At 38.1% G+C, this 25456-nt stretch overlaps 1 long non-coding RNA gene across 1 annotated transcript; it reads left to right on the top strand.

Moving 5' to 3' along the window:
• Positions 1-6768: 6768 nt before the first annotated feature.
• Positions 6769-8873, top strand: LOC113282648. The gene is made up of 2 exons (XR_003327086.1): positions 6769-6979; positions 8336-8873. It is a non-coding gene; the product is annotated as an uncharacterized LOC113282648 (long non-coding RNA).
• The last annotated feature ends 16583 nt before the right edge of the window (positions 8874-25456 follow it).

The following is a 25456-nucleotide window of genomic DNA, read 5'->3' as shown; positions in this document are numbered from 1 at the left end:
AAGATCAGATAACTTGAAAATCCATCTATAATTCCATATCATAATTTTGCGACCATTTCCAATACTCCAACAGCTGTACCTTTTAATGAAGTGTAACTTGGAGCTTATGCTTCTCCATGACCATGTTGAATTAGCATTATCTGTGACGTTAAATACTCGACCATCTGGGAAATACTTTTCCTTAAGATATTTAGCACAAACTGAAGTATTATCTGTGCATAATCTCCAAGCCATCTTAGCAAGTAAATATCTGTTGAACAATTTAAGATCTCTAAAGCCCAAACCCCCTTCTTTATTAGGTTTATTGACATTTTTCCAATAGATAGAAGACTTTCCTTTATTTGTTTAGAATTCATCTTGCTTATGGCAGCTTGAAGCTAATCATATGATTAACTGGTATAGCATTTGTGATGTTTCTTACCATCACCGATCTACCAGCTTCAGAAATATTTATACAACTCCATCTTGATAGTCTAGTTTCCATCTTGTCTATGAGATTAGCAAAAGAAATCTTTTTATTTCTCCCTACAAAGAAGGGTAGTCCTAGATGATGGACTTGTGAAGAATACCACTAATTATTTGGACACATGATGGACCTGTTTTCTTACTGAAGTATACTTCAAATTTATGAAAATTGATGAGCTGGCCAGAACAAGCGCTGAAATCATCTGCAAACAATAAATGGTTTATTTTTGGAGCTGACACATCACTTAATTAGTCTAACGCATCACTTAATTAATCAACATTGTCTTACGACTATTAAACTTATATAACATGCTTAACATGTTTTCATGGTAGAAGCACTTGCATTATTTCGAATATGTAAAGAAATTAGCCACCAAATAAAACTTCAACACATAGTTTACAGCAGATATTTCAGATTCTTTCTTCATCGACTTCTTTTTCCTTGCGCGTCGGCTTAATATTAGCTCTTCTAACCTTAACGTCAACTCTTAGAACTCAGATGTGATCTACCTTTCGCACCAAAGCTTAGTCCAATATTGGCCAAAGTGGAAGAGAAGAAAATGCTAGAAAGATTCGGCATGGTACGAGCTGAAATGAATGAACTCATAATTGAAACACTAAAAGAAACTTGACAAGTTAATGGAAAGCTTCAAATATGTTACAACTAAGCATTAACATTATAGGAAAAGATATTTACAAAGATATATCAATATAGAATATAAATCATACCTTGAGTTTATTGGGAACATTTATATTGCAAAATATGTTTTCCTTTTCAGAATCACGAATGTAAATAAGCATGTAATTAAGCATTCATAAAATCCTGGATATATATGGAGATAAACAAAAAGTAAGTGCTAGGTATCCGGAAAAGCATAATTGTAATATAACAAAAAGATTAAAAATGAATAACTGCATCTCCTCTCTAGCTTTCGTGATGTTTACTTTATTTACACCGGCATCATTAAATTTAAAGTTACAAAAAACAATAACATTAGTCAATTATAAACATTCCAGATAACTGCAGTTAGTATAACATTTTGAGTAAATAGAATTTTACCATCTTTGATCGAGAGACGGCCTTACATACGTGTAGTAATGTCCTAACGCCATATCAATACCAATATGAACCACAACGCTGGAAATTATAGAGAAAAACTGGATAAGATTCAGAATCATATAGATGAATGAAAATACCTAGGAGATTAAATTTATACACAACGTTAAACATACCTGTGAAGAGAGTAATTGTTGGAACATGTTTCTTGTGCATTGGCATCTGAGGAGATAAATCTCTTGAGGTCAAGTTCCAATGGGACATCAATATGGTCGTTCACCTGTAAAAGGAAAAGAAAAACCAAGTAGATAAACAACTTGAGTAAGTTGGAGAACAAAGAAATTATAGAGCTAACCTTTTTTATAATATCTGTTTCATCACAACGATTGAACCCTTTTAGGAGAAGCAATAGCACATGCGGCAAGTGCATGAAAAATTTAGATTTATTTTCCGTCTGAACCCATGTTCACAAGCCGAAAAATTCACATGTTTAGCTGCCATGTAGTTGTCAAACGAAGCATTAACGCTGGTACACCCTTTGACATTGAGGTTAATATTTGTAAGATAAAAAAAAAATAGAACAACTAAATAAAATGTCCAAACAATACAAAGATAAACCCCAAATATGAGCAATTGTGACAAAATAAAACTTAGTTTGTGCAAAAATAACAAAAGAAATAGAAATTTTATGAGTACTTTGAATATTTCTAGATATGTATTTGTTTATCATAATTTCGTTTACATGTGTTTCTTACAAAAAATTATTAAATTGACTATTTATCTTTTCCAGGTGAAATTATATACTATAATATTTTTATGTGGCCCTATTAATATTCTTATATAGAGGTTCTACTGTCAAACTTTCGAAAAACGAAAGCGTAAAGCGATACGCTGTCCTACTAAAGCATAAAACGCAACTTCAAAACGTTATGGAAGCGTAGATTCACTAAATATATAAAAAATAAATACTTGTAGATATCTATGTGGAACTTCCTAATACAAAACCAAAAACCAACATAATAATCCATGATTAAGGAAAAAATAAACTAACTAGCTAACTAAGCATATGGCGTACAGTGTACTGCCTTATTCTACTACCCTAAAGGTATCTAAAACCACTAGCCAAGAATATTTAAATCAACAAAGAAGAGGAAGAGGATGAACAATAAAAGAACTGTACAATAACAAGTTTTAAAACAAAAACAAAAAAGAAACGACTTCAAGCCTTTTTTTTCCACCTATTGAAGCACACTTTTTGAAGCGCTTTCATATTGAAACGCCAAATACACGCTTCAAAACGTTTTTTGAAACCATGTCTTATGTATTTGCATATGTTTAAATGTCTGTGTTTAGTCCGATGTTAACCAGGTGTAATTTTTCGTATAATTCTCTCTATGCAAATAGATTTATCTTTATCTTCACTTGGAGGTATTATATATATCATTTCAACAATTTTTTCTCAGTTGTGATTACATAAAAGCTGAACAAAGCTTGATTAATAGATTTTTTGGGTCCTACTAGAGAATATTTAGACCAAAAAGGAAAACATTAGACAAAATCTAGAATAATAAAAAAAAAATCCCTTTTCACAGGAAATATACACCATTAGAAAATCATTGGAGGGAATTAACACCAATAAAGAATTATTTATTCATTTCATTTATGTAATTGTGTTTGTTTCGACTGTAAGATTCCGTATCTCATCACATCGTTTTAACTATTATACTGGCGAGTTTCAAAAATGAATCAACCTCACCCATTTTTCAAAGAATGTATCTTGATTGTTAGAAGGCTCTTCCACTAGCTTCTTTTTTCTTGCATCACTAGACAAAACTTGCAGATGATTGAAACAAATGAACGCTTATGAGCTATTATATTTTTCCAGTATTAATTTTCAAACATGAACGATGTTCTGGGATTTTTGTTAACAACTATGGAGGAACTCATACTTTCACGTGCCATTGTTTTTAATCTTAACGCTAACGTAAATACTCGAAAGAGTTTATGTGAGAGTGTGTCTTAAATATATGAAGATTTTTTTTTTTTGAGAGTTTCTGAGATTCTTCAAGTTTCGATCAATCACATATGGTCCGGGTTTATGATTACATGTACTTGGGAACGTCTGGTAATCATGGATTATTTCGACTTAGGAATGCTAGAGTACATGTGCGCATTGGTCGTGGAAATCGAGCTAGGAAGTTGGGTTCAAATGTAAGGTGTCAAGAGTCAAGGTCTTGGTTTATCAAAAGCTCATCAGTCACCGTAAGCTTTCATTTTGTTTTTTTAGGAATCATTATTGAGTGAAACATAATGATCATAGTCACACAATGATGAAACTAAGGGAGGTCAAACCTGGTTCGATCCCCCTCTTAAAGAAATTTTGTTATTTGTAGTTAACCTTGTTAGAGCACTGCTCGGTCGAACTCGCAAGCGTTGCTATCTCAAGCTTGTTTGTCAATGTTAGTGATCAAAACTATAAGTCTTGATTTCTAGTCTACTTATAGTGATGTCTCGGACTATGATAGATTGTGGGGTTGAGCATTAGACTTCACGACGTTCATCAATTGAAGACGAAGAACTACTAAGGAGATCTTTGGAACTTCATCAACAAAAGGTATGTGGAGACTAAAACTCATCTATCACTTGGAAAGTCATTTTATACCCTATCTCCTATATTGAGACAAAAGTCGTATTACTATATAGTTGTCGATTATACACATTTGAGATTTCTGAGTTGAGATTAACTCGCTTACATATTTCTCGAAATATGTGTTGGTAATCTTTCGCTTCAACCAAGTTCATCTTATATTCTTGACGAAAGTTAAAAGATGATCATGTGAAAATCGCTGAGTAACATCTTACATGGTTTATGTGATACAATCATTTGATGTAGACTTGTAATTTTTTGTTATGATTATTTCAATAACTTGAAAATTTCTTTGATGCTAATAGTGTGTGAAAACGGCTATTGTCATCCTCTAAGAAAGTTTCAATGATTGAAATCGAGTTTAGAATACTTAACCATCATTGGATTATAAACATAGTGTGCATTCTTGCATGTATGTGATCCATGACCGGAACTAAAGTATGCATACCCGTATGCGTACTTGAAGTTGTGAAATTCCGTGTACAAGGTACACATACCGGTACGCATACTTGCGTAAGGTATAGGTCCGGGAATTTCTACTGGGTTTTGGAAGTGTACTTAAGTATGCGTACCCGTTCGCATACTGGTGAACCCAAACTCAGACCGGCTACTTAGGTATGCGTACCCGTAAGCATACTTGAGTGGTTAAAATTCTAAAATCGGTAGGCTCATGAACTAATACATTTATATATTATGGAATGTATTCTTTGCAAACCATGGATGTAATGTTCATGAATTGATTCGAGTGAATCAAACCGATTTTGCTTCAATTGTGTTCTTGTATACTTCTATGAGAATATAGCAATTGAAAAACTCTTTAACTAGTTTATTTGAGTCATTTGAACTAGTTATGGTTAAGATGAATAAGGTTGATATGAGAGTGTTCATATAGCTAACCTCAGTTAACTACAGTTGAGCCAACATGGTGTACACGTTTAGGTACGATTACTTAAACCTAAATGAAGGTACATTTCATTTGTGTATAACAATCTAAGTTCGATCTAACAGTTGAAAGATATTAGCTTGAATCTAATCGGGTTTTCATCTAACAGTGAATATTGAATGCTTTGTTACCAAGGTAACATTGATTGCAAACCCTGATTTGAAAACTAAATAAAGGAGAACTCTAGCAACTGGGAAACCTAATCCCCACACCTCCTGTGTGATACTAGTTGTATAATCTAGATTCGATTCTCCTTTAACCTTAGGTTTTTCACGAAACCCTGTAGGTTAACGACTTAAAGACTTCATTGGGAATGTGAAGCCAGACCCAACTATTTTCTCTGTAGTTGTCTGTTCTGATCTTGCCCTGTTCTATCGTATTGAGTACTATCTTCTCTAAGATTTGCTCGAGATTGATTCTCCTATAGGCAAGATAAAAAGTAGTCACAAACATCTTCGTCTCATCGTTTGTGATTCCACAATATCTTGTTTCGCTACCATACGATTAACATTATTATGAGGTGATTGATAATACTAGGTTGTTCTTCGGGAATATAACTACTGCTTATCAATTGGTTCCTGTTCACCTTGATTTATCAAAAGACGGAACAAAACTCATAGGTATTTCTGTGGGAGACAGATTTATCTATTCCAATAGACTTTTCTGTGTGAGACATATTTGTTTATCAATTCCTCGACTTTCGGTCGTAGCAACTCTTGGTTGTGGGTGAGATCAGCTAAGGGAATCAAGTGCGTAGTATCCTGTTGGGATCAAATACGTAAGGAGCACAACTGTACATTGAATCAGTGTGAGATTGATTAGGGTTAAGCTATAGTCCAGTCTGAAGTTCATTGGCAGTAGGCTAGTGTCTGTAGCGGCTTAATACGGTGTGGTGTTCAAATATGGACTTGGTCCCAGGGTTTCTGCATTTGCGGTTTTTCTCGTTAACAAAATCCTGGTGTCTGTGTTATTTCTTGTCCGCATTATATTTTGTTATATAATTGAAATATCACAGGTTATGCGTTGAATCGATCAATTGGTAAATCCAACCTTTGGTTGTTGATTGAAATTGATTGATCCTTGAACATTGGTCTTTGGTACCGTTCAAGTTACTTCTCTTATATTGAATTGGGATTGCAATTTCCTATTTAGTGATTGCATATTGAATTGAGAGATAGAGATATAAAACTCTTTGATATACTTTTTTCTAGATTAAGTCTGTCAGTCTATTTGATTCTCTTGAAAGTATATTGGAGTTTGTATATTCAGATTGCCAAACGAAATATTGGGTGTGGTTGTTAGACCCCATCTTTTCAATTGGTATCATAACATGAAAACACATTAAAGACCTTATAAGTCTGTGTTTGTAGCGATCTGAATATGGACCGAAATGCTATCTCTATAAATGTAAGGCCACAAACTTTTGCTCGGTTTAATTAAAGCACTCTAGACAAATTGTGCATTTAGATTTGCTTAAATCTCAAACACTGAAGTTCCTTTGACACATTTAGGTTGCCTCAATAGCAAATGTTAATGCCTAAATAGAAAATTCTTCCTTAGATCAAAGCTCTGGGTGCTTTAATAATTTTCACGCATGCTAGACACTTGTCGAACACATGAAAGGGGGCTTTTTAGTAAATTGGAGCACATCATAAGAAGGGAGTCAGATTCTTCTTCCTCTTTTTTCCTCGGATTCCCTTCCTCTGCAACCGAAAACTTAAGAAACGTGAGTGGTATCTTGCATGAGTGATCTTGGTGAAAATTTCTTTCACATAGAGATGCAGAGATGTTGATGGGGTTGGCTTGGTTCGTAGATGATATGGATAAATGGTTTGATCGAGTTGTGCTGGTTGGTTTCGTAAACGAAGTAAGCGGAATTTTCTTTGTTGTTTCTTCAATTCGAAAATTGTCTGAAGAAATCATTTCTCCTTTCTTATATATCGGTGGATATATGTTATAATACTTCATGCATGTTTGCTTAGATACTTTATTAGAATTTCTTCCTCAGAGTTGAAATTGTTGTTCAAGTAGAAACTAGGGTTCACACCGAGTTAGGGTTTTCGTAGAATTGGATGATTGAACTCTAATGCAGGGAAAATATTAAAGCATGGGGTAGTTGTATTTTATGTTAAATTCAATATTTTTTTTTATTTGCATTATGTGAACTGATAAATCTAGAGTTCTTGTGAAACTTGGGGTTTCCCCTAAATGTATTAGAAATGTCTATTTCATGTTAAATACTAGTGTGATTATGCTTGAATTTGCAAAGCTAGCTTGATTTGAAAAATTAAGAAGACTGGGTATATACGTACCTCTGAAATTTCACAATTATTCATTGAAATTATGAGCCATACTTGTTTAGTATAATGTCTCAAAGAATAACTATTCTTAAAAGAAAGCATATTGTACTGTTTCCTGACAGTTTTTCGAGTTTGATTTCGAGCATCTTAGATTGTTGTTTGGTTTTAGGTCAAAACTCAATATTTGTAGATGAGCCTCACATCTTTCCAGGGGTATCTGGAGTTTATGGGAAGGAGATGCGAGTGATTTAGTAACTGGTGTGCAATTTGAAAAATATGGTAGTGGTCATATTGCAGCAAACTAGAGCTATTTTTAGGTATGATAACGACTGAATTGGGTCCAACACCAAACATGAAAGTTTTAGAGGATTACCTCACCTTTCCAGTGAGATATCATTTGCTGAATTCCGCTATATAAATAAGTCTATAGAAATTTTAGAATATAGGCACTCAAAACTCAAAAGATGGAAAACTGGAGTACTTGAATGACATAGGTGTTCCGTGTCGGTTGTAAATGGGTTAAAATACTAAACTTGGTAACAATATGGGAATTCTAGCTCTTTGTGACAAGTAGGCATATATAGATATACATATCCCATTCCGTTATTAACTGATTTTGATGTAGATTTGCTTTGAAAATTCATGAATGTAGTGCTTTGCAAGACCCAGTAGGATGTCATTTGAACTTAGAACCACTATTTAATTTTGTGTATAACAAGACCATTTATTATTTCCCTTGCAGTGCTCATTGCTAGACTCTCTACCATTTTTTCCCTTGTTTTGTTATGGATGGATAACATGGTCGATCCTAATTGGTGAAAATGAATGCAATCATTTGAATGATAAGATTTTGCAGTGGCTTGATGTCTGATATGTGATTTCTTTGTTACCTACCATAACTTGAACGGTTGTCGAGGTACCAGTATGCGAGCATGTTAATCTTATTAGAAACGAGAATGAAGTAAATGAGGCTGGCCTGAACTTCACATGCGCGGTGTTTGACAGTGGCCAAATAGTGTGCCGAAGTACGCTGGGAAATGAGACGGGGTAAAGGAGTTCATTTGAGTATCATTACTTATTGTACATTTTAAGGTCTTGCCTAGTATTGCCTTGTAGTGGAGCCATTTTATAATGAATCAGAAATGTTATAGCCGATATCTGTCCACAGATTGTAAAGAACTAATGTTAAAATTACTTCACTCACATTTTGGAGGATTGGAAGATTTACGTAGCTGGATAGAGGTGGTTAGTAATTTGGTTCCAAGGTAGGTTTATTGTATAGGAGGAACAGAAATCAAACAAGAGTCATGAAATCTTCTTTACTTGGTGTCCACTTTCTTGCTTTAATCTCGTGATAGTGTGCTCGATGGTTTTTGTCCGTTTTTACAGGTTAATCCTTATTGGTACATTAAAAATATGTGAGCCTTTGTATGGATTTAGCAATCATTTTGTTTTGGAAAATTGATTCATGCTTAGTTAGTGATTTTTACTGCCCTTAAAGCACCATTTTACTCGTACTTAATTAATGAGATTAAAGTTTGGTTTACGAATAATATTTTGACTAGAGTAACATTTGGTATGTCCGTGTGTGGAAGAACTACTCTTTTATTTGGTACTAGTCGTGGAGTATTCTTGTTTCTTGTTTTTGTACTGCCATCCATGTGTATGGCCAAACTGATCCATTGTATATTATGGATATACGTAACTGAACTAAATTATTGAATATAAAAAGAAATTTTTTCGTTTGGTGAGAGGTGGCTAACCTAATGTCTTACTAAATATATGCATTTATAAACTTTTAAATGCTGGTCATGGATACTAAAGTTGGCTACTGGCTTAGATGAATAAGAGTAATGCTTTATAGTGTGTTAATTGTTTTTAGTACGGGGACCACATTTGACTATTTGTGGTGGCTGTGATCTACTTAAATGTTAATGGTCTTTAAATTATAGTTTCCAAGTTTTTACTTTTCATGTGTTTGATGTATGGAAGGACGCAAGCCAATTATATTCGGACATATATGAGTTTCTATAGAGGTTAAGGATTTGGCTTGTGATTCTATTAATTTTTATATGGAAATGAAAAGCATCTTAGTCTTATTATGTATTTTTGGATACTCGGAGCAGCGATTTACTCGAAATGTATTATCTGCATGGTAATGTTTACTTTATAGCTGATAAGGGATAGTTGTTACTGTGGGTAGTTCATATTATCTAAAAACTGAAATGACGAACTACGGTCGTTCTTGATCCCTTCGAGCAACAGAGAGGGTACGTAGGCAGCCGCTATGCGGTTCGGCACAACTATGCAGAGGTTATTCATATCGTCTGGAAAAGGTTGGTTGCTTCCTGGCAGTTCATACCATCCATTCCGAGAAGATTGTAACCATGGCAGTAAGAGGTAGTTGCAGTAGTTCCATTTGTTGTTCATACTACCTAGTGAGAGATGATTATTACCAATCTAGGTAATTCGTATCATCTCTCCCAGTATTTGAGAAGGGATGGTTATTGTCTATAGTGGCAGTTCATACTATCAATCTAGAGATAATTACTACCTTTCGAGTAATTCATATTATCTGAGAAAATGGTGTTGAGATTGATAGAGTATTGTTAGTTGTCAGGCCCACTGGGGTACCCCACCTACAGGTGGCAACCCGGAAGACCATTGACACTGGCCGATGGTGGCTGGTATCCAGAACTACCCTGACATTGGCACTGGCCATCCCTCACCCGTCTGATATGGTGTGTGTTGTCAGGCCCACTGGGGAACCCCACCACCTCGGTGGCTACCCGGAAGACCATTGGCACTGGCCGGTGGTGGCTGGTATCCAGAACAACCCTGAAAATTCAGATATTTACGTGAACCTTAAACGAGGTTTCCGTTCATCAGAATCTCAGTCTCTGAACCTTGGTGTTCGCTTGGAAATGAACGTCACTTGTACAAGGTGATTCATATCATTTGGTTGGTTAGTACTGGTATCTAAAACTGTACAATTGTTTGACGGATTTGATGACCCTTGGAGGTTGTACGCTCATGAGGCAGGTTGGCATAAATCGATAAATATTTTCTTGGTAAAATTAAATTTTTCCGAAAAATTCGAAAGTCTAGTTTCATGAGTGGCGTATCAGAGAGTCGAAGCTTGCCAAGCGGGTCGTAACCCGATCCGCTGGAAGCAAAAACTCTCGGGTCCGCTACGGTGGTATCGGAGCAATTACGGTTCATTCGGGACTGTGAGTTTTGGACTCGTCATCGTATTTGTGATAATGCAATTACATGTAATCCTCTTACCTCTGAGTTTTGTTTTGAACTTTGAGGACAAAGTTTTTTTTTTAGTGGGTAATGATGTAAGGTCACGAACTTTTTCTCGGTTTAATTAAAGCACTCTAGACAAATTGTGCATTTATATTTGCTTAAAACTCAAACACAGAAGTTCCTTTGACACATTTAGGTTGCCTCAATAGCAAATGTTAATGCCCAAATAGAAAATTCTTCATTAAATCAAAGCTCTAGGTGCTTTAATAATTTTCACGCATGCTAGACACTTGTCGAACACATGAAAGGGGGCTTTTAGTAAATTGGAGCACATCATAAGAAGGGAGTCAGATTCCTTCTTCCTCTTTTTTCCTCGGATTCCCTTCCTCTGCAACCGAAAACTTAAGAAACGTGAGTGGTATCTTGCATGAGTGAGCTTGGTGAAAATTTCTTTCACATGGAGATGCAGAGATGTTGATGGGGTTGGCTTGGTTCGTAGATGAGATGGAGAAATGGTTTGATCGAGTTGCTGCTGGTTGGTTTCGTAAACGAAGTAAGGGGGATTTTCTTTGTTGTTTCTTCAATTCGAAAATTGTCTGAAGAAATCATTTCTCCTTTCTTATATATCGATGGATATGTGTTATAATACTTCGTGCATGTTTGCTTAGATACTTTATTAGAATTTCTTCCTCAGAGTTGAAATTGTTATTCAAGTAGAAACTAGGGTTCACACCGTGTTAGGGTTTTAGTAGAATTGGATGATTGAACTCTAATGCAGGGAAAATATTAAAGCATGGGGTAGTTTTATTTTATGTTAAATTCAATATTTTTTTTATTTGCATTATGTGAACTGATAAATCTAGAGTTCTTGTGAAACTTGGGGTTTCCCCTAAATGTATTAGAAATGTCTATTTCATGTTAAATACTAGTGTGATTATGCTTGAATTTGCAAAGCTAGCTTGATTAGATAGCAATCATTTGAAAAATTAAGAAGACTGGGTATATACGTACCTCTGAAATTTCACAATTATTCATTGAAATTATGAGCCATACTTGTTTAGTATAATGTCTCAAAGAATAACTATTCTTAAAAGAAAGCATATTGTACCGTTTCATGACAGTGTTTCGAGTTTGATTTCAAGCATCTTAGATTGTAGTTTGGTTTTAGGTCAAAACTCAATATTTGTAGATGAGCCTCACATCTTTCGAGGGGTATAAAGTTTGTTTTATTTGGAGTTGATGGGAAGGAGATGCGAGTGATTTAGTAATTGGTGTGCAATTTGAAAAATATGGTAGTGGTCATATTGCAGCAAACTAGAGCTATTTTTAGGTATGATAACGACTGAATTGGGTCCAACACAAAACATGAAATTTTTAGAGGATTGCCTCACCTTTCCAGTGAGATATCATTTGCTGAATTCCGCTATATAAAGAAGTCTATAGAAATTTTAGAATATAGGCACTCAAAACTCAAAAGATGGAAAACTGGAGTACTTGAATGACATAGGTGTTCCGTGTCGGTTGTAAATGGGTTAAAATACTAAACTTGGTAACAATATGGGAATTCTAGCTCTTTGTGACAAGTAGGCATATATAGATATACATATCCCATTCCGTTATTAACTTATTTTGATGTAGATTTGCTTTGAAAATCCATGAATGTAGTGCTTTGCAAGACCCAGTAGGATGTCATTTGAACTTAGAACCACTATTTAATTTTGTGTATAACAAGACCATTTATTATTTCCTTTGCAGTGGTCATTGCTAGACTCTCTACATTTTTTCCCTTGTTTTGTTATGGATGGCTAACATGGTCAATCCTAATTGGTGAAAATGAATGCAATCATTTGAATGATAAGATTTTGCAGTGGCTTGATGTCTGATGTGTGATGTCTTTGTTACCTACCATAACTTGAACGGTTGTCGAGGTACCAGTATGCGAGCATGTTAATCTTATTAGAAAATAGAATGAAGTAAATGAGGCTGGCCTGAACTTCACGTGTGCGGTGTTTGACAGTGGCCAAATAGTGTGCCGAAGTACGCTGGGAAATGAGACGGAGTAAAGGAGTTCATTTGAGTAGCATTACTTATTGTACATTTTAAGGTCTTGCCTAGTATTTCCTTGTGTGGAGCCATTTTATAATGAATCAGAAATGTTATAGCCGATATCTGTCCACAGATTGTAAAGAACTAATGTTAAACTTACTTCACTCACATTTTGGAGGATTGGAAGATTTACGTAGCTGGATAGAGGTGGTTAATAATTTGGTTCCAAGGTAGGTTTATTGTATAGGAGGAACATATATCAAACAAGATTCATGAAATCTTCTTTACTTGATGTCCACTTTGTTGCTTTAAGCTCGTGATAGTGTGCTCGATGGTTTTTGTCCGTTTTGACAGGTTAATCCTTATTGGTACATTTAAAATATGTGAGACTTTGTATGGATTTAGCAATCATTTTGTTTTGGGAAATTGATTCATGCTTAGTTAGTGATTTTTACTGCCCTTAAAGCACCATTTTACTCGTACTTAAATAATGAGATTAAAGTTTGGTTTACGAATAAGATTTTGACTAGAGTAACATTTGGTATGTCTGTGTGTGGAAGAACTACTCTTTTATTTGGTACTAGTCGTGGAGTATTCTTGTTTATTGTTTTTGTACTTCCATCCATGTGTATAGACAAACTGATCCATTGTATTTCATGGATATACGTAACTGAACTAAATTATTGAATTTAGAAAGAAATGTTTTCATTTGGTGAGAGGTGGCTGACCTAATGTCTTACTAAATATATGCATTTATAAACTTTTGAATGCTGGTCATGGATACTAAAGTTGGATACTGGCTTAGATGAATAAGAGTAATGCTTTATAATGTGTTAATTGTTTTTAGTACGGGGACCACATTTGCCTATTTGTGGTGGCTGTGATCTACTTAAATGTTAATGGTCTTTTATTATAGTTTCCAAGTTTTTACTTTTCATGTGTTTGATGTATGGAAGGACGCAAGCCAATTATATTCGGACAGATATGAGTTTCTATAGAGGTTAAGGATTTGGCTTGTGATTCTATTAATTTTTATATGGAAATGAAAAGCATCTTTGTCTTATTATGTATCTTTGGATACTCGGAGCAGAGATTTACTCGAAATGTATTATCTGCATGGTAATGTTTACTTGATAGCTGATAAGGGATAGTTGCTACTTTGGATAGTTCATATTATCTAAAAACTGAAATGACGAACTACGGTCGTGCTTGATCCCTTCGAGCAACGGAGAGGGTACGTAGGAAGCCGCTATGAGGTTCAGCACAACTATGCAGAGGTTATTCATATCGTCTGGAAAAGGTTGGTTGCTGCCTGGCAGTTCATACCATCCATTCTGAGAAGATTGTAACCATGGCAGTAAGAGGTAGTTGCAGTAATTCCATTTGTTATTCATACTACCTAGTGAGAGATGATTATTACCAATCTAGGTAAATCGTATCATTTGTCCCAGTATTTGAGAAGGGATGGTTATTGTCTATAGTGGCAGTTCATACTATCAATCTAGAGATAATTACTACCTTTCGAGTAGTTCATATTATCTGAGAAAATGGTGTTGAGATTGATAGAGTATTGTTAGTTGTCAGGCCCACTGGGGCACCCCACCTACGGGTGGCAACCCGGAAGACCATTGGCACTGGCTGATGGTGGCTGGTATCCAGAACTACCCTGACATTGGCACTGGCCATCCCTTACCCGTCTGATACGGTGTGTGTTGTCAGGACCACTGGGGCACCCCAACACCTCTGTGACTACCCGGAAGACCATTGACATTGGCCGGTGGTGGCTGGTATCAAGAAAAACCCTGACAATTCAGATATTTACGTGACCCTTAAACGAGGTTTCTGTTCATCAGAATCTCAGTCTTTGAACCTTGGTGTTCGCTTGGAAATGAATGTCACTTGTACAAGGTGATTCATATCATTTGGTTGGTTAGTACTGGTATCTAAAACTGTACAATAGTTTGACGGATTTGATGACCCTTGGAGGTTACACGCTCATGAGGCAGGTTGGCATAAATCGATAAATATTTTCTTGGTAAAATTGAATTTGTCCGAAAAATTAGAAAGTATAGTTTCACGAGTGGCGTATCAGAGAGTCAAAGCTTGCCAAGCGGGTCGTAACCCGACCCGTTGGAAGCAAAAACTCTCGGGTCCGCTTCAGTTGGTATCAGAGCAGTTTCGGTTCATTCGGGACTGTGAGTTTTGGACTCGTCATCGTATTTGTTATAATGCAATTACAGGTAATCTTCTTACCTCTTAGTTTTGTTTTGAACTTTGAGGACAAAGTTCTTTTTTTAGTGGGTAATGATGTAAGGCCACGAACTTTTGCTCGGTTTAATTAAAACACTCTAGCCAAATTGTGCATTTAGATTTGCTTAAAACTCAAACACTGAAGTTCCTTTGACACATTTAGGTTGCCTCAATAGCAAATGTTAATGCCTAAATAGAAAATTCTTCCTTAGATCAAAGCTCTGGGTGGTTTAATAATTTTCACGCACGCTAGACACTTGTCGAACACATGAAAGGGGGCTTTTTAGTAAATTGGAGCACATCATAAGAAGGGAGTCAGATTCCTTCTTCCTCTTTTTTCCTCGGATTCCCTTCCTGTGCAACCGAAAACTTAAGAAACGTGAGTGGTATCTTGCATGAGTGAGCTTGGTGAAAATTTCCTTCACGTGGAGATGCAGAGATGTTGATGGGGTTGGCTTGGTTCGTAGATTAGATGGAGAAATGTTTTGATCGAGTTGCTGCTGGTTGGTTTCGTAAACGAAGTAAGGGGAATTTTCTTTGTTGTTTCTTCAATTCGAAAATTGTCTGAAGAAATCATTTCTCCTTTCTTATATATCGATGGATATGTGTTATAATACTTCATGCATGTTTGCTTAGATACTTTATTAGAATTTCTTCCTCAGAGTTGAAATTGTTATTCAAGTAGAAACTAGGGTTCACACCGAGTTAGGGTTTTCGTGGAATTGGATGATTGAACTCTAATGCAGGGAAAATATTAAATCATGGGGTAGTTGTATTTTATGTTAAATTCAATATTTTTTTATTTGCATTATGTTAACTGATAAATCTAGAGTTCTTGTGAAACTTGGGGTTTCCCCCTAAAAGTATTAGAAATGTCTATTTCATGTTAAATACTAGTGTGATTATGCTTGAATTTTCAAAGCTAGCTTGATTAGATAGCAATCATTTGAAAAATTAAGAAGACTGGGTATATACGTACCTCTGAAATTTCACAATTATTCATTGAAATTATGAGCCATACTTGTTTAGTATAATGTCTCAAAGAATAACTATTCTTAAAATAAAGCATATTGTACTGTTTCCTGACAGTTTTTCGAGTTTGATTTCGAGCATCTTAGATTGTAGTTTGGTTTTAGGTCAAAACTCAATATTTGTAGATGAGCCTCACATCTTTCCAGGGGTATAAAGTTTGTTTTATTTGGAGTTGATGGTAAGGAGATGCGAGTGATTTAGTAACTGGTGTGCAATTTGAAAAATATGGTAGTGGTCATATTGCAGCAAACTAGAGCTATTTTTTGGTATGATAACGACTGAATTGGGTCCAACACCAAAACATGAAAGTTTTAGAGGATTGCCTCACCTTTCCAGTGAGATATCATTTGCTGAATTCCGCTATATAAAGAAGTTTATAGAAATTTTAGAATATAGGCACTCAAAACTCAAAAGCTGGAAATGGGTTAAAATACTAAACTTGGTAACAATATGGGAATTCTAGCTCTTTGTGACAAGTAGGCATATATAGATATACATATCCCATTCCGTTATTAACTGATTTTGATGTAGATTTGCTTTGAAAATGCATGAATGTAGTGCTTTGCAAGACCCAGTAGGATGTCATTTGAACTTAGAACCACTATTTAATTTTGTGTATAACAAGACCATTTATTATTTCCTTTGCAGTGGTCATTGCTAGACTCTCTACCATTTTTCCCATGTTTTGTTATGGATGGCTAACATGGTCGATCCTAATTGGTGAAAATAAATGCAATCATTTGAATGATAAGATTTTGCAGTGGCTTGATGTCTGATGTGTGATGTCTTTGTTACCTACCATAACTTGAACGGTTGTCGAGGTACCAGTATGCGAGCATGTTAATCTTATTAGAAACGAGAATGAAGTAAATGAGGCTGGCATGAACTTCACATGCGCGGTGTTTGAAAACGAGCATGTGAAAATGAAGCTAGGCTGCAAAACCTAAATTCTGATTGGGAAAACCTTCGTATGGCAGATGAAGATTTATTTGATGAGTTTAATCACAAAGTGTCTGAAATTGTTAATGCATCTTTTGCATGGGGTAAGAATATTCCTGAAAAGGACATTGTGATGAAAATCCTCAGATCGGTACCATCCAGATACGATTCTAAGAAGCATGCCATCGTTGAAGGTAATAACCTTGCAATTCTTTCCAGAAATACTCTGGTTGGGAAGTTAAAGATCTTTGATCATGAGCTTACATCCAAATCCGGAAAGGATGTTGCTTTCAAAGCACAAAAGAACACTAAATTACTTGACAAAAGTAAAAGTGTTTGTATCTCTGAAGATGATCTTTCCTAGGCTGATTCATCAGATGAAGATCTTGACAAGCAGTCTCCTTGATCACTAGGAAGTTTAAGGATCTTCTTTTGAAGAGAAGTAAACGTTTCTCCAGAGATAAATCTAGGTCATCAGTTAAACCTCATAATCGTGTTCCTCCTAAAAACAAGGATATAGATGAAACTGATGACGAGGATATGCTTCAGTGCTTTAAGTGTAAAGGTTTTGGTCATTTTTCAAATGAGTGTCCAAATCGTAAAAAATACACTGGGAACAAAGGTCTAGCTGCAACTCTTGATGAAATGTCTGATAACTATGATTCTAATGAAGAAGAAAAGTCAAGTGTTGCACTTCTTTGTGAAAATATTGATTTTGATAATTGTAGCAATACATACATCAACCTTGATATTCTTTCAGAAGAAATCTCAACCGGTCTGGAAGAAAAAATGAATCTACCTGTTTCTACTGGAAACTCATTTTCTGATTTTTCAGGTTGCACTATGTGTCTAGCTGCCTACACATCTCGGGCGTCTGAATCATCTTCCCTGTTGACATGCTGGTAGGCTCAAAAACCTACAATAATAAAACTGCAAGTGCACAATGTCTAACTAGTAGAACAATGGAAAGTACAGGTCGTTCCCACGAGGAGTGTGAAATACTGCTACTAACTAATATCAATAATCAACTACCCAAATTTAATAGTTTAGAATGTTTATGGAATAATGAAGGAAAAATAATAAAAAGTAACCAAAGATGTGAAGGTGTTAAGGTTCCGGGAATTCGTTGTAGGTAAGTTATTTGTGTTCAATCACAAAGATATCGAATTTACTCATGTAAAATAGCAAACCTAACTACTAGTACACGGAAGATATTTCATTAAGAACCATGGATAAGAATTATCAAAACGGTAGTTTGCTCTCACCTTAAATTAGAATTCCAAAGTACTAAGTATGCATGGCATAAATAGTCAAGAGATATTCATAAATCGATTATTACTAAGGTTCAACGAGTCCTTCTACTAATCTAACTATGGGTTACATGGCATAGAACATGAAAAATATAGCTAGAAGGTAAAACATTGAAATAGAATCACAAATATTATCATTAAGTTCATTGGTAGAAACCTTATTCAAGAACACAAAATAAAGAACCTACAAGTTCATCCTTTCACCCTAACATGGATTAGCTAGACATGACTTTCTTAAAAACCATAAACAAATATGAATCAATCCCTAGCTAATTGAAATCAAATGGGACAAAATGAAACTCCAAACCCTAATCTTTGTTTCACAGTTCACGGCTCTGTAGCCGCTCCGACTCCCTCTGTTCCTCTTCGTCTCTTTTCTTATAAATGCGAGAGTCTAAAACCGATACCTAGCAAAAATGCCAAGTCCCAGTCCAAACTCCGCAACCATGTCCAAACCCGGACCCGGCTCGCCAGTACCGTTCACCGATTACAATCATCGATTGCACCTGACTTACTTCCATCCTCCTTACAGGCTTACACTCGTTCTCTCAAGCACAGCTCCGATTCAGATTCGTATCTACAGTTCTTCATGCTCTTAACTCTTTTGTTTAAATCCATGAACATGGCAGCAATCCTTCCCTTGATAGCAGCATACAACTTCCGTCACCACCACCAGCTGTTCACCCATTCTCATACCCCATCCTTCTAAATCTCGTCACTCACCGATCACAACAGATTAATCTCAGCGAACTGTACAACTGCCAACAGTTTGTCGGAACTTGTTTCCATCTCATGTCCGAGCTCAAAATCCTTTTTATTAACTCACAAATATCACAGCAGCACCTCTTTAACCGAGTTAACAGCCAACAACACCAATTGATATTTTCTGCCTAAAGCACCTTCCACCACGAATTCGCCTCCAAGTCATCACTGGTAACTGCAGTTCTTGCCTTGTCTTTATTGCCTTCGAAAACCCATCTCTGCCTTCTTCACTCCATCTTCAGATTACACTTCAGCCATTAGGTCACAAATTAATTCAGCCAACATACCCAGCTTCCCTTGCTTCATTCCAACTCAACACAAGCTCATAATCCTCTCTGTTCATAGCCATAACCATGGCAGCAACAAAACTCAACTTGTTCACTGTTTTTATCAGTTGGTATACAACCCATTACCATCTCCTGCACTGCTCTTTCGACACCATTCCAGCCACAACTCGAGCTCATTTTCTCCATTGTTGGAATCGATCCATGCCAAACCAAGTTCATCCAACACCAGACATACAATCACTATCGAACACAACATTGAGCCACAAACTTCTCATTTTCTGACCCTTAAAACTTCTTCTTTCAGGCATTGTATCGACTAGCTGAAGTGCAGTTTCTGTGTGTAAAGGGGTTGTCTCCTTACTGCTTTCTGAGCTCCTCCTTACTGTTTTCTTCACCTGCCAACACGAGATTCATCTGAACCTGTGTGTACATATTTCATCATCAAACACGTGTATATAGGAAGATACGTGGAGAGCATGCGGACAAAGTCATCAAAACATGATGACACACACCCATAGCCAAGAAGCCCATCCCGTCGACGTCGGATCCTTGCCCGAACAAATCTAATGGCAGAAGTTAAGATGTACCGAAAACACGATGTACTGCGGAACACCAAATAACTCCCGAAGAGTTACTTTATCTCATCCCCAAAAGAAGCCAAGATCAACGGTGGAGAGAAGGTGAACTGACATGGACGTGACAGGGGCATAAGACACTTGTCTGACACGAGCAGCGCCTCAACTACCCGCATTAAACACTCTGAGCAGTGTACGTGTCGATCAGCCCGTGGAACGAACGAGGATGACTCTGCGTGATCAAGCAATGAACGAAGACCTCCGCGTGATGGACACAAAGCACAAGAAGATAAGGTTCCAACGGCCCTCAGAAATGGGTCCCACACTCTAACCCTATAAATACCCCCTCTCCACCAAGAGTGAGGGGATCGGGAAAAATCAGGGAGAGAAGGAGAGAGAAAGATTGTGAGTGTAAGTTTGTCCTTTAAAATATACAGTCCTATGTAAACTCCAAAGTCACTCGACTATCTCTGTAACCATCAAGTACATAGTGAAACAACAACCCCATGGATGTAGGCCTTAGTGCTGAACCACGTAAATCCCAGTCTTATTTACATTTCAGCACTTTATATTCGCCTAACGCTTCATGAGTTTTATTTTTATACTTCGTTTTCTTCATCTTCCCCTGCGTAAAACGCCCCTCGCGATGTTATTGGATGAGGCTATGATAAACCCGAAGGTTTTGAGCCAAGGAATCAATACAATTGTATTATTAGTGTGAGTCTGTACCTAGAGTGCGAACATTGTTTGTGAATATATTGATGCCTGCGTGATTTATGTGTTCACAATTTGGCGCTAGAAACAGGGACTTCGTCCCGGTAAAAGATTTATCTTATCCTGTGATTTCATATTAAATTAGCATATGATTGCTCTACTTCATTAGCTCTAACAGTATTTATCTTTTGCTAACTTTACCGTATTCAAAAACGCACCCGTTATCTTCGATAGCTCTGGCAGTATCTGTCGAAGCAATTTAAACTGGTTAAAAGATTTATTGCTTAGATCCATGGATTTACATTTTTTAGATCTCGTACGGACCTGTCTTTCCGATGGGTTTTCGAAAATTTTCAAAAAGATCTACGTGCATTTTCAAGGGGATCCTTTCACATTTCCGCGTACCTTCAATGAACCCGCTTTTAAAAAAAAAAATAATTCTCTGTGGCCCTCGGGAAGTTTTTCCCTGTCTTGGAGTAAGGAATTTCGTAAACTAACCCGATCCGCATGGACACTTCTGTTTCTCGCTGTTTGAAATTCCCTTGTGCAGAAAGAAAGCGACAAAAGGACCCACGATGGAAAAGATGCAGGAAGCTGGAAAATCCAAAGCCTCGTCAAAGGAAGCACCAAGGACAACCCCGGTCATCACCCGGAGCAAGCAGAAAGGAGACAAAACCAAAATGACCAGTCAGAGGCAGGACACTGCGGAAATCACTTCGCCTATGAACGCTAACTCCGTTGCGTCCGCGGCCCTCAGAGCAGCGACAACAAAGTATAGTACGGCAGCGGCATCCCCAAAGGCTGCGGAAGCCAGCAAAACTTTTTCTACGAATCAATTTCACCAACCAAAAGAAAGGGTGGATGAATCCAGAACACACCAACCCGTGCACCCTCCAACCTTCGGAATGCCATCAACAAACGAGCAGAATCAAACTGTTCTGGCGGCTCTAACACCGCAGATGGGCACTCCGCCCGATTTGGAAATGCCAACAATCGAGGCTGAACCTCCCCCACCTTTAGTGCAAACCATAGAAGAAGAAGGCACCATGGCCGTAGTAGCACGAGCTGGGACTCCCAATCAGGGGTCAAACCAATCACATCGATTGATGGCCGAGCTCGAAGAATTGAAGAAGAGCCAGAAGGTTTACGCAGATGCTGTAGCTCTGCTGGCCAGAGAAAACCAGGATTTAAAAGACCGGATTTCCCTAAGCACAAAGACAAGTGAACAACTCGATGAAGCAAATTCAAAGGCACCAGAACCAAACCGAGACCGAAGAGTCATCGTAGAAGCTAATGGAAACGCGGCTAAGGGAAGTAGCGCATCCGACCCGGATTATAACGACGGAGAGTCAGTCTATCACGATCAGAATAGCGTAGGGCACCACCGCGCGATGGAAGAGCTGCGTGATGAAATGATGGCAGAGATCAGGCAATTAAAAAGTAGACAAGGCGGGGGAAGGTTAGAAGAGGTCATGAGAGAGGCTAACTCCACGCCCCTTACTCATCGCCTGGCCAACACCCCTATTCCACTGAAGTGCCCTGTCCCGACATTCGAATGCTATGACGGATCCAGTGATCCCGCTGCACATATTCGGTATTATAACCGTGTCTTAGCTAGATGGAGTCAGAACGACGCCGTACTCTGTAGATACTTCCCATCAATCCTGAAGGGATCGGCATTGTCTTGGTTTGATAATCTACCGCCAGACTCCATCCACTCCTACGACCAACTCGCAGAAAAGTTCTTAAGAACTTACATGTACAACAAGGCTGTTAACACCAGAATGGATAAGCTCTTTTCATTGGCAATTGGCTACAAGGAAACCACGAGGGAATGCACTAACAGATGGCACAAGATCTCCCAAGCCATAGGAAGTGTGGACCCAGTGGTAAGTATCAACTGCTACAAGTGGGGATTAGACCGAATGAGTCCACTATTTGTTGAGATTCATGGAATCGTGCCTAAGACAGAGGGAGATCTTCGAATAATTATTTAAAAGCACGCTCGTCTTGAATAAATCCAGCATGAAAACCCGAGGGCGTACCCGCAGAGGTCTCACCGTACCAATTCTGCAGAACAAACCAATGGGGCCAAAAGGAATTGCTTAGTGGAACGGCCTCACGAAGACATGAAGGAACGAAGGGATGAACGACGAAAAGACGACCGAAAATTCGAAGATCAAGTTTACACGAAGGTCAATGCTAGCTATGCTCGGATCCTGCGAGAGATCAAAGGAAGGGAAAATCTAGAGTAGCCATGGTCTAAGGGAAAACATCCCCCAAGAACCGAGAAGTCTAAAGATTACTTTGAATATCACTGCTTCAACGGACACCAGACCGAAAAATGTAAAAACCTCAAAATAATGATCCAAAAATTGATTGATGCTGGCGATCTCAAACATTACATACGAAAGGATATCGCCGAGGATAGATCCAAACGAACCAAGCCAGTCCAACTTCCAGAAGGGAACCGCACAATCAACACCATCTCGTGTTCTGAAGCCGCAGGGCCCTCACTTACATCACAGATAGGAAAGAGGTTACGGAAGCAGTTCGAGGACCGCTGCGAATTGTATAAGATCGATGGGATATAGGTGGACGAGCACGAGGAGTGGATGGACTCACCTATTATATTCTATGCTGAAGATATCGAAGAAGATATGGAATACCATAACGACCCCCTGGTCCTCACACTACCAGTGGCTGGATGTAACCTTAAAAAGATCCTCATAGACGGGGGAAGCTCAGTGAACGTTCTATTCTACGACGCCTTCAAACGGATGAATATCCATGATGAACAGCTGATGACCTCTTATTACACCATCTACGGGTTCAACGGAGCGCCCACAAAGCCATTGGGAGACATCATGGTGCAGGTGAACGCAGGGCCCATGAAAGTAGAAACACGATTCAGCGTGGTAGACGCCCCATCCCCCTACAACGCCATTATTGGAAGAAAGTGGGTACATAAACTCAAGGGAGTGGCAGCAACTTACTACCAATATCTCAGATTCCCTACACCTTAGGGAGTAATGGAAATCAAGGGAGATCGGGTCTCTACAAGAGAGTGCCAAGCCACTCAGGATCGTATCAACAACGAACAAGAAGAGCAGCCAAAAACCCGAAGAATTAAAAATAAAGAAGCAGCGAAAGAGAAGGCCATAGACCTGTTCCTCAAGGAAACTACAGGAAGGGGTTTGACAAAAGGTGATAATGTCCTAAACACAGAGACAAATACTTCAGCAGCCAACGAAGGACAGAAACATACCAAATAGCAATCAAAGAACGTCCCAGTCCTCGGGGACCCGAAGCCGGTGTTCATGCCAGTAGAGCCCGTAAAAGAAATCAACACAGGAACGGAAGAAAACCCGAAGATGATCAAAGTAGGGACCATAATGGACGAAAGAAGAGAAGATTCTCTAACCAAATTACTTAAAGAATACGCGGACGTATTCTCCTGGAAACTAGGAGATATGCCGGGGATTGACCCGAAAGTAATCCAACACGATCTACGCATCAAACCAGGCACGCCCTCGTTCAGGCAGAAAATAGAAAAGTTGCACCGGAGTATCATAAGGCAGTGGAAAAAGAACTTCGGAAACTACTAGACGCAGGTTTCATCAAGGAAGTCAAGTACCCTACATGGATCTCCAACATGGTCGTCGTTCCTAAGAAAAATGGAGGGGTTAGGATATGCATCGATTTTACTAACCTCAACAAGGCATGTCCAAAGGACAGCTATCCCCTGCCAAGCATAGATCAGCTGGGGAAGCCGTAGAAGGATATGAAGAACTGTCATTCATGGATGGACATTCTGGCTACAATCAAGTAGCCCTGGCAGAAGAAGATCAGCCACACACAGCGTTCTACACCCCGCATGGCCTTTATTGCTACACTAGAATGCCCTTCGGACTTCGAAACGCAGGGGAACACATACCAAAGAATGGTCGATGCTATCTTCAGGCCATGGATTGGTAGTACCTTAGAAGTCTACGTTGACGATATGCTCGTCAAAAGTAAGCTGCGCAAAATCACCACCAGGATCTGAGAGATATCTTCGAAGCAATGAGGAAACATCACATGAAAGTGAATCCAGAGAAATGTACTTTCGGTGTCACCTCGGGGAAATTCCTCGGATATCTGGTAACAAAAAGGGGCATTGAGGTAGACCCAGTGAAGATTCAGGCCATAGTAGAAATGCCATCCCCGAAGAATTTAAAAGAAGTGCAGAAGCTCAACGGGTCCATAGCAGCCTTGGGCAGATTTATTGCCCGATCCTCGGACAAATGCAAACATTTCTTCAATATTCTCAAAAAAGGGGAGTAAGTTTGAATGGACCGCAGAATGCGAAGAAGCCTTCCAAAAATCAAAGAACACCTAGCTTCAATTCCGATCCTGCAGAAGCCGGATCCTGATGAGGTTTTGGCATTATACATAGCAGCAACAGAAGACGCAGTTAGCGCAGTGTTGGTCAAAACCAATACGAAGATAGAACAACCTATCTATTACGTCAGTAAGACCCTCAATTCTGCGGAAAGGAACTACACAAAGATCGAACAACTTATCCTAGCATTGGTATGGGCTACTCAAAAGCTGAGAACCTACTTCCTAACTCACTTCATCCGGGTCCCATGCAAAGCACCACTGGAAGCAGTCCTCAAAAGCGCGGGAAAAGTGGGCAGAATAGCCAAGTGGAACACCCACCTGGACCAATTCAACATCATTCATGAAATTCAACATTCTCGAAAATCCCAAGTTTTGGCGGATTTCTTAGCAGACCTCCCCCTGGACAACGACGAAGAGATTAAGGGAATACCAGAAGCCGAGGAAGAAAGCAAGGATCCAATGGATATCCTCGAACCCGCGAGTCAAAGACA

Source organism: Papaver somniferum, chromosome 5 (assembly GCF_003573695.1).
Source record: "Papaver somniferum cultivar HN1 chromosome 5, ASM357369v1, whole genome shotgun sequence".
In the NCBI taxonomy this organism is placed as follows: domain Eukaryota; kingdom Viridiplantae; phylum Streptophyta; class Magnoliopsida; order Ranunculales; family Papaveraceae; genus Papaver; species Papaver somniferum.
This window is presented reverse-complemented; position numbering and strand designations above follow the sequence as displayed.